This window comes from Equus quagga, chromosome 17 (assembly GCF_021613505.1).
Source record: "Equus quagga isolate Etosha38 chromosome 17, UCLA_HA_Equagga_1.0, whole genome shotgun sequence".
Classification (NCBI taxonomy): Eukaryota; Metazoa; Chordata; class Mammalia; order Perissodactyla; family Equidae; genus Equus; species Equus quagga.
In genome coordinates, this window is record NC_060283.1 from 17,688,238 (window position 1) to 17,704,527 (window position 16,290).

A 16,290-nucleotide genomic window follows, 5' to 3' on the forward strand; every position below is an offset into this window, starting at 1 on the left:
TCTGAGCCTATAAATCTCATAGTACAGCTCAGTATCTCTATTCCAAATACAGAATTCCACCAAAATGTACATTCAAGTTGTGTCATTTAAACCAAAAGACACGGACTGAATATTATGTGTTCCAAATCATTCTTCATCATAATCTTAGAGATAATATTTTCCCAGGTTTCTAACTCATTTTCCATATCTGGCCTCCAAAAGGCAATTGAGGGAGTCACTTAACTCACCTGTCTGAAGAAATATTCCCTAGATTGTTTGCCTGCTTATGGCAAAGTGAATTGCAAAATTAATTTGCCCTGAATGAAAATGAATTACTCTGCAAATGATGACTTGTCATTCTTCTCATCTTCTTCTGATATCCAGAAAGATAAACAATGTATTGTACCATCCTGAAACATATGCATTTCAATAGCACTTTCAAAAGGATTTCATTGACTCGATTCTGCATTCATACAGCAGAGGTTTGCCTAAAAGCCTGTTGTGTAAATTGGAGCTAACTCCTTCAAGGAACCAGAAGCTCAGGAGACCAGTCCCAAAGAGAAGATATTAAAGTTATTTTATGAGAAATAATTTGGAGACTTTGAGTCAAGTGTAATGCAAAAATAAATCTCTCTCTCCCTTTGGGATTACCCACACACAATTTGAAATACCAGTTTTTTTCAATTACTGCATAATGAGCACCACTCCATAGCACTGTGCAGATTTGAGATTCTAAAACAGAGCCTGCTTCAGAGAGATTACAATCAGACAGGGAGCCTGGGTACAAAACTGCACTAGAGACTCAGTGATTTGCCCATGAGTTACTAGGAGAGAGGGATCATTGTAGCCAGTGTTGGAAATAGTCTCTTGGACATGATGAATCTCAAAGAGAGGCTAAGTTATAAGTTAGTAAAAATGACGTGGACTGGAGTGTCTATGCTGCAATACAGAGCTATAAATTTGGACAGCATCTTTGAGAGACAAAGGTAATCCACATTGGTGGTTGAAAATTTCAAATTATAAGATTAGAAAAATAGATTTTGACCCAAACTTCATAAATATTTTAACATTAAGCAAAGGAGTCTGAACTTCTTTCTGTAACCAACAAGGAATCTTTCAAGGTATTTCAGAAAAGAGGTGACATTTATCCATATAAAAGTTGCCACAGGACATTAATCTAGTCACTGGAGATCTATACTATATATAGGCATTCTTCAAAGTGCTTTAAGAGTAGTAACTCATTTAAGCTTCATAAGAGCACAATGAAATGGATTAATAGAAAGATCTGGATTCTTCTACCGCTCACCACCTCACTCAGTCCACTTTCTATTCTTGGAACAAGAAAAGCAGGATTCTACCTCAGAAGCTTTCTCTTTTCCTTTCTCATTTTCTCTTCATTTCTCATCTCTCTTCTCATCCAGTTTCTCTCTGTAGCCTGCTTTTTCTTCAAAGCAATTACCATTACCTAACATTGAATTAGTTTACCTCCTATGACTATGACAACTAGAAATAGCAAGCAATAGGCTATATTGGAGTATATAAGGAAGCCATTTGGTGTAAACATAGTTCGGCCTGACTTTGTTTTTCCAAAAGGGCCACACATGGTCATTGAGCATGCATTGTATATCTGCTTTAAACATTTACTATGGCAAGAACAAATGCCCTTAAAATAAAGGTACAACTTCCCACCACATTGGCATTTCCTTAAGGATAAGCATCTTTCCTTAGGCTAGGAACTGATTGCTGTGTTCACCTGTGACAACCCAGCTTGGGACAACAGAACTGCCAACCTGCTGTGTCCAGCAAGACAGCAGACCTACTACCTCCTGTGTCCATCAAGTGCTGTGCTGACAGAGCAGTCTTGTTACTATTATAAAAGGGGCATTTCAATTATATGTGAAACATCCTCTATGGGGGTATATAACCACTCTGTACACCCCACTACTTTGGTGCCCCTTCTTCCTTCAGGAAGAAAAGCCCCAGGCCATGGTCCTCACATTTTAGTTCAGAATAAACTCACCAAAATTTTCACTTATGGATGGTTATGGATTATTTTCATCCACAACTATAAAAATGGGAATGCTTTTTGTTGGTTTTTCCACATTATATCCCTAGGTTTCAGAATAGTGCCTTGAAGAGTAAATGCTCAATGAATATTTTTAAACAAATGAATAAATGGACAAATAATTCTAAGAGTGTGGCTGTAGGTAGAAAAGCTAGGAGAGTAATCTGAGTTCTTTCAGGTGCTGAGTAATTAGAACTTTCTTCTAGAATGGAAAGGAATTAAGGGTATTTCTTTGCGAAAGAGTCATAGGAATATCAAACTTGAATGGACAGGATTTTATTCCTGGGACATGAGCGAGATGAATTGAGCCAAGGGTGAATACTAAATGACAGATTGAGTGTCTGAGAAAATGTTCGTATATCTTCCTAGACCTCAGTTGGCTGGCTGCCCTTTGACTTCTGCTCTTACATCCCCTCTGTAATTCATTTCCACCAAGGTCATAAGTGACCCAAGGACTGACACTTGGACTCACCACACATATCACTGGGTTTTCCAGATACGAGTCGATTTCTACTACCATTTCTACTATAACTTTAGAGAACACATAAATTTCCTTTTTTTGTATTTGCACTTGGCTCCAATTATTCACTGCTAGTCTCGCCCTGAGACATCTGGTTGTTCCAGGAAGGTAGAAACAGAGATGGGCCATCCAGATCTCATAAAGGAAGAATGTTCAGCCTAAAAACAAGGAATTCAGTCAGCAGACAGACTTCAGCTGTTAGCTATTTCAGGGTCAGCCACAGCTGCAGAGCGCCACCCTACCCAGGGTCATGCTATTCCAGGAACAGACCCCATCAGGTGACAGAGTAGGCAGGAATATAAATGCCTGGACATTTTGCCTTAGTATGGGACAACTCTAACAGTACTTTCTCTAGAATTTCATCACATTGGTGTGGGTTCTGTCAAGCTGGATTCACAGTTTTACTTCTTTCTTTCCCAATCTAACTTTTTTCTCCTTCCATTCACAGGTTTTGATCCCTGATAAACATCTTGCAATTCAAACTCTGTCAGAAGTTTGTTTCAGGAGAAGCCAACCTGCAATTGCTGGTAGTATCAGTAATCTGAAGGAGCAGGCAAAAAGTTAGAACTGGAGCTGAATCAGTCACTACCAAAGTGATAATGAGAGCCCGATGACTGGTGACAGATGAGAGTTCAGCCATCCTCAGCAGAAGATAGTGGTCCAATAGTTATAATTTTCAATAGGCTGAACTGGGAAGGATATACCAGTGGAGGGGTTGCACTAATAGTGAAAGTATTATGTGGTAGGTATTTGAAACATATGAATGGAATAGTAGCTAATGGGAGAACAGAGTTTGATGGCTACTGATAAGCCATTGATGATCTATAATAGAGGGAGAGCAACTAGCAACTGAAGCCAAGTGTGAAAGTGAGGGGGCCTCTTTGGTTACAGACTATGGTATACTCATCTTCTTTGTATGTAGGGTCAGGAGAGACTGAGGACCAAGCTCGAGATTTAATAATAATAGAGCCTGAAACTCAAAGATAGTTAAGTTGTCAAACAAGGCAAGTCTGTTATGACAAGGTTTAGTCCCGGGACCACTTGAGTTGTAGATATCTGGGTGGATGCAGCTGAAGATATTGACACCTCAGAAGCATCTAAGCCTGCAGGCATGGCGAGCCCCTCTCTCCTAAAAGCTATAATTCCTCCAAGCTGTAAGAAATTGCAGCGATCTCTCTCCCTAGGGCAACACGGCCTCTCTTCAGAGAAATCTCCTGCCTCCTCAGGATACTCACCCTATAATTGAGGTTAAGTCTTGGTAAACCCAAATAGAAGGTCCTGGATTTGACAATGGTGTCAAAACCCAAACTCCCAAAGGATTTGCAATTACTAGATAGATGTATTAGCAGGAGAAGAGGGTGTATGTGCAGGGCCAGGTTCTGACACTGCTTTGTCAAGGGGATCAGAATATAAAATTGAAAAAGGAAAGATTTTTTTACTTGGGAATCCTCTTCCAAGATAAGGGCTTTAACATCCAGACAAGGGCCCCAGGAAATGGTGTTAATTCTCTGCTTGAATGGATGCATGAAAATACTGATGACTTATGTTGACTAAATCACAATGGTAGAGAGTGTAGAAATAGATTAAGAGGTTCGGGACATGGGAAATATATAACTTACAGCTGGAAGGTCTTTAAGATGACTATTTTCCAAGGGATGGCCCGGAGGATACACATTTATAAAAACCATAGGAATATGATGGTCAGAAGGGTACAGATATCTCTAGCAATTATTAGTGGCAGCTCTCCTCTCTAAACTAGAACTGGCCATAGGACACAGTGTTTCAGAATAACAAACTTGCTGCATATGATGAGGATAATAGGACCCCAGACAAGAGATGCCAGTGGGTTTTGCTGAACCACCAGAAGATAGGAATGGATGATTGAACTGAAAGAACATAAATATTTTATTCTTCCATTTTTTCCTAGAATTTACTTGGTATATGACAATATCATTCACCATTTTTCTGCCACCACAGTTCATAATAAGGAATTCAGTCACATTTCTAATTACTAAAATGTTATGCTATATTTGATATCTGATAGGGTGATTCTCCCTTCATAGTTATCAACCCAATAGTTCATGATTGGTGTCAATTTTCTATACAAGAATACTGAAAACATTTGAAGAGCCAAATTTATCATATACAAATTCCCAAAATACCCATCTATCTGTTTCTAGATATCCCCTTCCATTACATTGATTTTTTTGTTGTTGTTCTACTGGCATGATAACTACTGACATGATAAGAAATTTATTTTTATGGTATAGAGTATCATCTCTCACTCACCACACTTTTTCAACTCTTGTCTTTGAAATTTGAGTGAGATCACTGGAACTTAACAGGTATGAAGTATGAGGCCTAGAATTCAAAGAGTCAGAGAATTAAAGTAGCACAATATCAGGGATATAAAGTCTGAAAATTCCAGAGATTTCTTGGTCTAAATGAGCATTCAAGTGCTGGACACAATAAGTTATTTATGAAAAGGTAGATAATTTTGGAAGAAAAACTTTCCCTTTTGTCACCTTTGTTTTCGCAGTAATGAAGGGGACATAAATGAAAGGAGAGTGCATGTTTGCTTAAGAGGAGAATGGTAAACTATATTTGAGTCCATATGTCATATTTCTATTCATTCATTCATTGCATAAATACTTACTGATTATCCACGGCATATCAGGCAGTGTTCTATTTGCTTGGGATGCATCACTGAATAAAATAGTTAAAGGAAAAAAAACCTTCAATATAATTAAAATCTCAGCATCACTTCCAGGGAAATATTTTAGGCTTTCATGTGTGTCCAATGTGTCAGCCTGTATAGCAGGGTCTAGAAAAGCCTCTTCAAATTACTCTATCAGCCTCCTAAGAAATAGGTCAGCTAAACTATTCATTAACAATCACATGAACTTGTTTGGGCCCAAGTCAAAGGGCTGGATTAGACACATGTTGTAGCCTGGGTCCTCCTGTTATGTCACTTAGAATATGCCCCACTCCACTTCCCTGAAAATTTATTATCTGTCTCAATAAACTAAAGAGTCTACAAATAAGTCTATAAAAATGTTTTATTCTTTTTTTTTTCTTTTTTGAGAAAGATTAGCCCTGAGCTAACTACTGACAGTCCTCCTCTTTTTGATGAGGAAGCCTGGCCCTGAGCAAACATCCAAGCCCATCTTCCTCTACTTTGTATGTGGGGCGCCTACCACAGCATGGCATGTCAAGTGGTGCCATGTCCGCATCCGGGATCCCAACCGACAAACCCCGGCCCAGAGAAGCAGAACGTGTGAACTTAACCTCTGCACCACTGGGCCAGCCCCTTATAAATAAGTTTTAATATTCTACATTTATTACCTTTCTTAACTATAAGAAAATAGCAAGCAAGAAAATACGCATGCCCCTGATACAGAAGAAAGCAAAAATCTGAGTTAAAAGATGGATAAAAGTATTAACCAGTTCTTCCCAAACATAGGCAGCCTACAAATCTACATGCACTAAAGCAAACAGCCATAGGATGCAAGTGAATTTCCTGGGAAGGAGGCCGGCTTCAATGAAGAAGGAACACATTATAAAAATGAGGGTATTGACATTTAATAACGGACCATTTAGTAAGAAACCAGGGGCCCCACAAAGTAGACAGGAAATGAAAAAAAAAATTCCTTTATAGAAAGATTTTGGTAGTGTAACATGAAGAAGGAACATGGGGCCAATTATTTCTCCTATTTGAGGAGGACTCAACTTAGATGTGATACATCCCCTCCAAAATCAAGGAGAATTTACATGATCTCTCATATATTGATCTCATGAGAAAAACAAAGAAAACAGTAAAGAAGGGAAGGGAACAGGAAGGAATAGAGGGAAAGAGTAGGGGCAGAGGAAAGGAATGAAAAGAAATCAGAAAGGAATAAACAGTAATTTGGGGAGGAGGATGGTCATGGCCAGCATTTTGAAAAGTGGAAGAAAGAGCAAATATATTTAGTTTCAAAGTTTCATGTAGTAACTGCATAACCAATTAGCACCAACCATATCTAGAGAAGTAGAAATAAAAATTGTCAGAAATATGTGTAGACTCTAAAGTAAAAGCAATTACAGACAGAGAGAATGAGAATTGAGAATCCTAGGAAGTGATCATTTCTGTGAGGAATGATGTGGGTCTTAAATCAGTTTGCATTGAAAAATATCAGTGAGCAGAAGACTAATGAAAGGAATTTATCCATAGAAAACTAGAAGAGAGAAACATCCCTAAAGCACATCTGTTTTCCGTTAGGAGAGATGGTATTTATGACTTAAGGTCACCGCATGTATTATATTTGTTTTATTTACTCACTCACTTAAATTTTCTTTCCTGAAAATATACCATGTGTCAGATGCTGTTTTAACATTATTTATTAGTGTACAAAACAAACATGATGTTTACGCCCTGTAATTTTCCATGTAGGGCTTCTAATTTATTGTTTATAAAGGGTTAAAATTTCATTCCACCTTTTGTGCTCAATCAATTTTATCAAAATTTGTATTATTATAAAGTACTGAGTTGAAAAGCCTTCCAGGTAATTGAACTCAAGGGGGAAAGTTCCTAGAAGGGAAAACTGGAAGACTGGTGATATCATTGCTAGGAAGATCTTTTTTGTTTTTTGTTTTTTCTTTTCTTTTTCTTTTTTGGCCACTATATGAAAAGATAGCATTCATATGAGTTTGGACACTGTGTAAAATCATAAAATTGTAGAGGAGAAACTAATTTTGATGGCATTGAATTCATTACACTGATTTTACAAATTAAGACATTCAGAACCAGAAATGGTATAGGATTTATATGCTTTTAATCCTCTTGATAATTGGAGGAGGCAATGTTTAAACTATCACTTTAGACCAAGTCCAGTTCTCTTCTTAATACACACTTTAGCTGCTCTACCTGTACAATGGCAAAAGCTGTCCTCTGAATTACCTACCCAGCAGGAAATTCTTCCTAACAAATGTCCCCTTAGACACATCTTTTACATCTGTGTTCCTCAGACTGTAAATGAGAGGGTTCAACATGGGAATCAATGCAGTATAGAATGCAGAAGTCACTTCATTAATGTCTTGACATGAACTTGAATTGGGCTGTAGGTAAATGAATAAAAGTGTACCCTACAAGATGGCCACAGCAGACAAGTGTGAAGAGCCGGCAGAGAAAGCTTTTTGACCTCCCATCAGCAGACTGGGTATTCAATATGGTTTTGAGGATACAAATAAAGGAGACAAGGATGATCAGGGTACTGAGTATTCCTATTAATCCAGCCATGATGAAAAGAACCAACTTATTTCTCTGAGTGTCAGTGCATGCCAAGGAGAGAACATGGAGAATGTCACAGAAAAAGTGGTTGACTACATTTGGACCACAGAAGGGCAAGCAAAAAGTGAAGGTTTCATGGGTACTGGCACTTAGAATGCCCATATCATAGGGTCCTACTACCAGCTGCACACAGACCCACTGGGGCATGATAACTGCATACAGTAAAGTGTTGTAGCTGGCTGTGTACCCATGATATGCCATGGCAGCCAAGAGGAAACAGTCACTACAAACTCACCAAAAAAACACATCTGTACAGTACAACTCACAAGGGAGATGAGTTTTCTCTCCAGAAAGGTATCATGTAACATTTTTGGAGCAAAAGAAGAAGAGGAACAGACATCCACAAGGTAAAAATGGCTGAGAAAAAAACCTACATGGGGAGGTGGAGTCAGGAATCCATCCAAATGAGAGTGATCATCCTCAAGTTTCCCCCCATTGTGACAAGATAAACAAAGAGAAATATCCAGAAGAGAATAATCTTCTGTGAGAGATTATCTGTTAAGCCCACAAAAAGAAATTGAGTCACTGCTGTTTGATTATTATCGTCCATTGCTGCATTTACAATCTGTAATGAGAACAAGAAAACTATTTTTACAGATTAATAATTACAAAGTCTTCTAGCCTTTTAATCCATTAGCTGTAATTAAAATCTATATTCTTCAGAAATTTAAATATTTACTTTCACAGCTCAATATTAGTTTTCTTTTAATGCTAAACAGTTCAAACATGTAAAAGTAATACAGATGTATATTAAGAACACCCTTATATTTGCTACTCAGTATAGTATGTTATAAATAACTTTTTTAAAAATCATGATAAGTGCAGCAAACATTCATGGAGTTAGTCAAAATCCTTGGTTCTAGGGATGGCGATTTTGGTGGTTATCTGTATAATCTAGGGCATTTTATACTGAATATCTGTTGATATTAGTTATTTATTTAACATGTATGGAGGTCTAACAATGCCTTCCATTTCTTAATTTCATGATTTTAGACAACGATATCTAGTGTCCATTTTCTCTCAGTTAAATGGAAGAATAATGATTAGCTCTGAATCCACATCCCAGGAAAACTGTGAAAATAAATAAAATGCACAAATTCTTAGTGTATTCAGTTTGGGCTGGTAACTCACTGAGATGGTAGAACCCTTCTACTCCACATCTATTGTCAGTTCCTTCTTCACCCTAACAACATGCTAATAAAAACTCTTGAACTGCTGGTTTTCATTGTATGCAACATACAGAGAGGGAAACGAATCTTAATAGAGAAGGAAAGAAAATACTAAAAACCTTGGATTCATATATTTGTGCACTTATTTCTTTATTCAACAAACTTTTCTTTTTTGAGGAAGATTATCCATGAGCTAACATCTGCCACCAATCCTCCTCTTTTTGCTGAGGAAAATTGGCCCTGAGCTAATGTCCGTGCCCATCTTCCTCTATTTTACATGCGGGACATCTGCCACAGCGGGGCTTGATAATTGGTGCATAGATCTGCACCTGGGATCTGAACCAGTGAACCGTGGGCCGCCCAAGCAGGACACATGAACTTAACTGCTCTGCCCCCAGGCAGACCCCTCAATGAACATTTTTGACTATCCACTGAACCCCACGTGTAGTTGTAGACACAGCAGCTATATCTGTGCAAAAAACAGAGTATTTGTGAAGTAAGTAGACTTTTTTTTCCAGTCAGATACAAAACTATAAACAAACACATGAATGTGTAATTAATACATTTGTATATTAATTTTCTAGGGCCTTCTAAAGCTGCCACAACAAGTAATGTTTGGTGTCTTAAAAGAACAAAAATCTATTCTCTTACAGGTCTGAAGGCCAGAAATCTGAAATCAAAGCATCAGCAGGGCCACCTGCTTCCCAAGGCTCTAGGGAAGAATCCTTCCTTGTTTCTTCCAGGTTCTGGGGCCCTCTGGTGTTCCTTGCCTTGTGATAGATTAACCATCTTCCCATGGCCTTCCTCTCTGTGAGTCTCAGTGTCCTCACCTCTTTTTATAGGAACACTAGACATTGGTGGCTCATAAATAGTCCGGTGATTTGGGGCTCACTCTAATTCAGCATGACCTCAACTTAATTACATATGCAAAGGGAGTATTTGCAAACAGGGTCACATTCTGCAGTTCTGGGTGGACATGAATATTTGAGGGACATTATTTAACCCACTACAATGTGTAAACATATAACATCTCAAGGAGCAAGAAGTATCACGAAGAAAAGAAGGAATCTCAGCTCAAAACCCAACGTATATGAGAGGCAGCACAGTAGAGAGGAAACAGCACAAAGTTAGAGCCAAGTGAACCTGGAATTCAACACTGGCTCTGCTTCTTTCTACACTTCTGGCTTTGCATTATTCATGTATGTTGAAAAGAAATGAAGAATACTTATCTCACAGATCACTTTGAAAGAGTGGATTAAATGAAATATGCAAAATACTTGTTATACAGTAATTGCTCCCTAAAAATTAATTCCCTGCTTCTTTTCTTCTCCCTTCTTCTAACTTTTTCTATAACTTCAAGTCATCATTTGTTTCCCCTTCATCACGATTCCACAGCACCATACTATCCCTTTAATACAGCATTTATCAAGTATATTACATTATTTCTTGGTACAAACAACTTGAACAAAGCAAATCTGCTTTACTAATATCTGTATCCCTGGTGCTTATCAGAATGCATCGGGGTGGGGGAGAATATGTTAGATACTTGAGTAAATGAATGAGAGGGAATGAAAATTATCATTATAATTTCAAGTATATTTTCTCCAACTGCATATCATCCGTAAACTGTGTCATTGTATAATTATGAAGACAACATATATGTCAGTCTGATTCTCAGCACAGAAACATTAAGAGAGCAAGTATACTAACAAACACACAAAGTCAGTGATACAGGTGATGCTGGGATCTCCTTTGAGAATATGAGTTTTAGGCTAGAGACAAGAACAGGGAACATGCAATCTTGTCTTCAAATACTGAAAGAGCTATTATGGCAGAAAGCTATTGTGAACAATTGTGGTTTTACCTTTTTCTCTGAGAAGCCACAGAAGACAGATGGTGTCCTAGAGTATTTCAGTTGTAAGATCATAAATTTAAGCTCAAGAATGTGAGGAAATGTTCAACAATTAGAAAATTCCAACACTGAATAGCTGACTTTAGAGCTGCAAAAATCCGCAGCATTTTAGGAGACACATTCAGACAGTGATTGACAGCAATTTGTCAGGAATATTGCAGAACAAATTAAGTGAACGTTGAGAAATTCATCTGTAAAACATTTATATGCCTGAGCTTCTGTTATCTTAAGTGTGTTGTTCTAATTCAGAGTAATGGAATTGTTTTGTTATTTTCTCATATCCCCTATAAACAAAATTCAAGACATCATAATGAATATATACACCATTAATATTGATAAATTCCTGATCATTATTGCTGACTCATAGGAATATGAAATGAGGAATACACTATTTCAAAGATCAAAAGAAATTCATAGAGTAGAACACTGTGGAACAGTCAGCTGAACACTCTTTAGCCTCACTATTCAATATGTGATCTATGAATCAGCAGCAACAGCCTCACCTGGGAGCTTATTAGAAATGCATAATCTGAAGCCCCTCTCCAGTTCAACTGAATCAAAATCTGCATTTTAAGAAGATCCCCAGATGACACATGCACACACTAAATTTTCTAAGCACTAATTTAGAGTCACTTACATTTCTCTACATGTGAACTTCCTAGTGAATCACCTGTGTAAATAAGGACAATATAAAATATCCTTGTCCTATGATGTCTAATAATTTTAAACATGAAATTTAATTGCCCTTATAGCACAACAGTAGTTGGCTAAAGTAGTGGCAGCTGCATATTTTACCTCTGCAATAAATTACTTATGGAAGATCCCTAGAGATTCATCAATGGGATGAATGTCACCTAATTATATTGCTTACACAAATCTAAGCTTCCAATAGAAGCATGATCCATTACAGATAGTATTTTTATTTGTCCATGAGTGGGCTCATATAATGGTAGGAAAAATAATAAAATATTACTTAAAAAGAATTCATTTTGGAGAAGTATATATAAAAGAAACACCAGTAGTGGATTACTGGCCATGTTATATCACTGGATTCTCATTAAAATGGAGAGATTGAATGAATATTTTGGTAACTTGAAAATACCAAATTAACTTGTTCTTTAGATTTAAGAATCATGCAAGTTTTTTGTGTAGTGTGAAGCATGCACAAGAATATTTGACCCAAGCTATACTATTTGGAAAGTTTGAAAAACTAATTTCGGCCATATAATCATGACAATATAATTTTGTAAATTTGTCTTATCCAAAATTCAACAAACTCACCTCTTTGGTAAAATCTGTTATTCATATCTTTTAATTACTTCAAAATTTTACCAAAATGTGTAGACTTCTGGCCTCAGACAAAAATAATTTAGAGACTCTAATGTGTTCTTCTTGAAGTATCATGAATTCTTATTATCTTCTGAAGAAGATGAGTTAGTTTGTCCTGATTAACCTGGGGTATCCTAATACACATGAAATAATTCCTTACCCTTTTCTGACTCTCATATGGCACAGGATGAAGTACTTATTTTTCTTGAAAGTTTTGAGTCTATTAGAATCTGATCCCTGAAGTACCTTGAACCTTAAGAGTATGAATCCATGGAGAAGAAATTAAAGTAAAATATATGTTACGGAGTTTAAGAAAATATTACCTCACATTGGGATTTTATTTTTCTCAAAGGAAGGCTTTAGAAGAAAAAATACTCTCATCTTGGAATGACCTTTGAATAATAGAGAAGAGTTCTATTAAACAAGAACTATATACTAAGAGACAGAAATTCACAATTTGAAGACTATCCCTGAAAGTTGGTACAGGTTGTTTTGGGAGGCTGGACATAAACATGGAAAAATCAAATATGTAATAAAAACCTAACTGCACACATACTTAGAAATATCTTGTTTTAATTTTATTTGGAATGACTAGGGAAAGCCCTTAACTAGGGAAAGGTCTCAGAGACCACTTGCAGGTACACCTTTCTACAACCAATATACTCAAGTTAAAAACTCCATACCAATATTTCTAGTTATCAGCAAAGTATACTACATGTTTAACTTTTAAATAATTTGTGTTAGATTATGCACAAGAACAGCTTTATAAACTAAATTCCATCTAAGTTCTAAGCTATATGCAATTAGAAATTAAAACACCTGAGAAATTTGACGACAGCCACAATTCTGTTTCGCATAATAATTTTTATGAGATTTTAAGAGGAGGAGTTCATTTTGGTTTGGAATGATTAGTTTTGGGCCATAGATTGTTTAATGAGAGGGAAAAACTTTTACGTGTTAGATGCTTGAAGTTTAAAAAATATCCTCTATAATTGGTGTTATGGACTTAATTATGTTCCCCCAAAATTCATATGGAGAAGCCCTAACACTTAACGTGACTATATTTGGAGACAGGGCCTTAAACTATGTCATTAGGCTAAATGAGGTGATAAGGATGGAAGTCCAGAGTTGTAAAAAATTCATTTCTGTTATTTATGCCACCTAGTCTATGGCATTTTGTTATGGCAGCACTAGCAGATTAACACAGTTGAATAAAAACTTTCTGGAAAGAAATGAGTGTTAAAAATCAGATGATAGTAAAGTTTTCAAAGGGAAAATAAATGGGTATTATACCCAGGACTAAAGAGATTATAAAAACCTGGGCAAGAAAATGTTGGCTCTATTTATTTGAAAGACAGGTTTTCACACATTTCCCTCACAAAGTTATCTTCACCTGATACATACATGTGTCCAAGCTTCAGGTATACTCAAGGCATTCTACGTAATTCTGTTTAAAGCCAGTCTATCCAATCCTTCATCTGACTCCACGACCTCATGCTTACTCAAGAATTTCTAACTTTCATTTGGCCACACTCTTATGTCTTTAATTTTCTCTCTTTATCAAAGCATCCTGATCAGATATAATTATTTTATAATGTCTAATATTTAAAGAAAACTACTATCTGGTCCTCATGCATGCTGCAGGAACTACCCAATCATTATCTTCTACTTTATAATATTTTAGTTCTGTCTCCACTTCCTCTACTGACTTTCACTCTTGAACTCACTCTAAGCAGGCTTTCACCCCCATCACTCCACAAACTGCTCTTGTCAGGGTCTCCAATGATGATCACATTGCCAAATGCAATGGTAAATTATCACTATTTATCTAACATAATGCAATAATGGACATTGTTGATTACTTCCTCTTTCTTGAAATAATTTCTCTAGCTGACTTCTTAATACAACACTCTCCTGATTCTCATCTTTCTCAGTTTAATTTACTGGATTTTTCCTCTCAGTCCCAATTTCTAAATGTCGGAGAATGCCTGTGATCAGTCCTTGGACCTCTTCCTTTCTTTGTCTTTCTTCATTTCCTAGAAAATATCATTTACTCCTATGGCTTAAAATGTCATCTCTATGCTAATACTCCAAAATTTTATCTCTATTTCTCCACTCTTTCTTAAATCCCAGAATGAAATATTCAACTGCTTAACCAGCATCTCCTTTGACTTCCAATGGTGAATTAAAATAAAACACGTAAAAATCAAACTGTTGACTTCTTCTTCAACCAGGTTACAGTAATGGAGACTATATTTACTCCCCAGCCTGAAACAACTCCTCTAAAAAAGATAAAGAAGTGAAAAAGCACATGAAACAGCAGTTTTCAAGACACACAACATCAAAGGAGAATGATCCATGAATGATACAAAAGTATTGAGGTGAGTCCTAAGACTACCCTCGCTTGCTGCCATGAAAGAGTTTCCAGGCTGGAGCACAGAGAATGAGAACCCAGGCAGAGTTCAGCAATCTCCCTGAGTTGAGAACATGGAATTGAGAGTGTGAGGAGACCAAGGCAATTATAGTTCACATAACAGAGTACTGTAGAGGAGAAAGTTGCATAGGGAGAGAGAATCTGGATATCTGTAGATACTCCTCCTTGAGTGCTCAGCAGAGGACTTATCAGAGCATGCACGTTAGGAAATTCCTATAAACTTGGAAAATATACACTTGAATGCATTTGAGCTAACAGTATTTGGCCCTCAGGCAGGCCTGGGAATAATGCAAATCCTCACCTACCAGATGATATAGTCACAGAGCATCAAGTAGGAAACTCAGACGATCTTGACTTATTAGTGAAGAATAATTAGCCTGAGACCAAGTGGTCCTCTGGTCCAGCCTACCAAATCTTAAAAGCAAATCATAAAGGAAAAAAAATGACTTTAAATAATGTAGCTTTGTCCCAGAATAAAGCTCAAGAAGATTTATAGGAATACTTAAAGATTCAGCACCAAAAAAATAAAATTCACAATATTTGGCATGCAATAAAAATTACAGAAAATGCAAAGAAGAAAGAAAATATGGCTCATAAACCAGAGAAAAACCAATCAATTCAATATGACCCAGAATTGGCACAGATGCTAGCATAGGTAGTCAAGTACATTAAAATAACTATAAAACTGCTTTCCACATGCTTAAAACATTAAGAAGAGAAATGGAAGATATTTAGTCCAAAATAAAACTTCTAGAGATGAAAATTACAATGTTTGAGATTAAAAAAAGTACACGTAATGCAGTCAACATGAGCCTAAGGAGACATCAAAATTAAGTGCAACGTGTTGTCCTAGACAGAAAAAGGATGTTAGGTAAAAACTAAGGAAATATGAATAAACTGTGGGCATAATAATAATAATATATCAATAGTAGTTCATTAATTATAGTGATCTACCAAATGGATGTAAAATATAGGTAAACTGGATGAGAACTCTCTGTACTAACTTCTTAAATCTTCTGTTAATCTAAAGCTATTCTAAGAGCAATGTATTTAAATAAAAGTGAAAATTGGTCCATCCCCAGTGGCATATGGGTTAAGTTTGGCATGCTCCACTTTGGCAGACCAGGTTTGGTCCCTGGGCACAGACCTATCAGTGGCCCTGCTGTGGGAGCAACTCATACAAAAAAATAGGGGAAGATTGGTAGCTGATGTTAACTCAGGGTGAATATTCCTTGGCAAATAAATAAATAAAAATAAATTAAATGGGATTAATGGAACATTAGCTAGTATAGAAGAAAATATTAGTAAATTTTAAAATAAAGCAATAGATATTATAATAAATGAAACACAGAGAAAAAGAAATAATTTTAAAAGTAACAGCATCTGCGAAATGTGGGATAACTTCATTTCACCAAATATATGTGTAATTGAAGGTTCCTATGGGAGGAAGTTGGGAGGAGAGGAGAAAATACATTCAAAGAAAAATATGGACAAAATATTTCCAAATTTTATGAAAACTATACACTTACAGATTGAATAATCTTAAAAACACCTTA

General features: G+C 36.5%; 1 pseudogene; it reads right to left on the reverse strand.

Annotated features, from left to right (window-relative positions):
* Positions 1–7,496: 7,496 nt before the first annotated feature.
* LOC124229152 (olfactory receptor 1002-like) lies at positions 7,497–9,914 on the reverse strand (annotated as a pseudogene).
* Between the last annotated feature and the right edge of the window lie 6,376 nt (positions 9,915–16,290).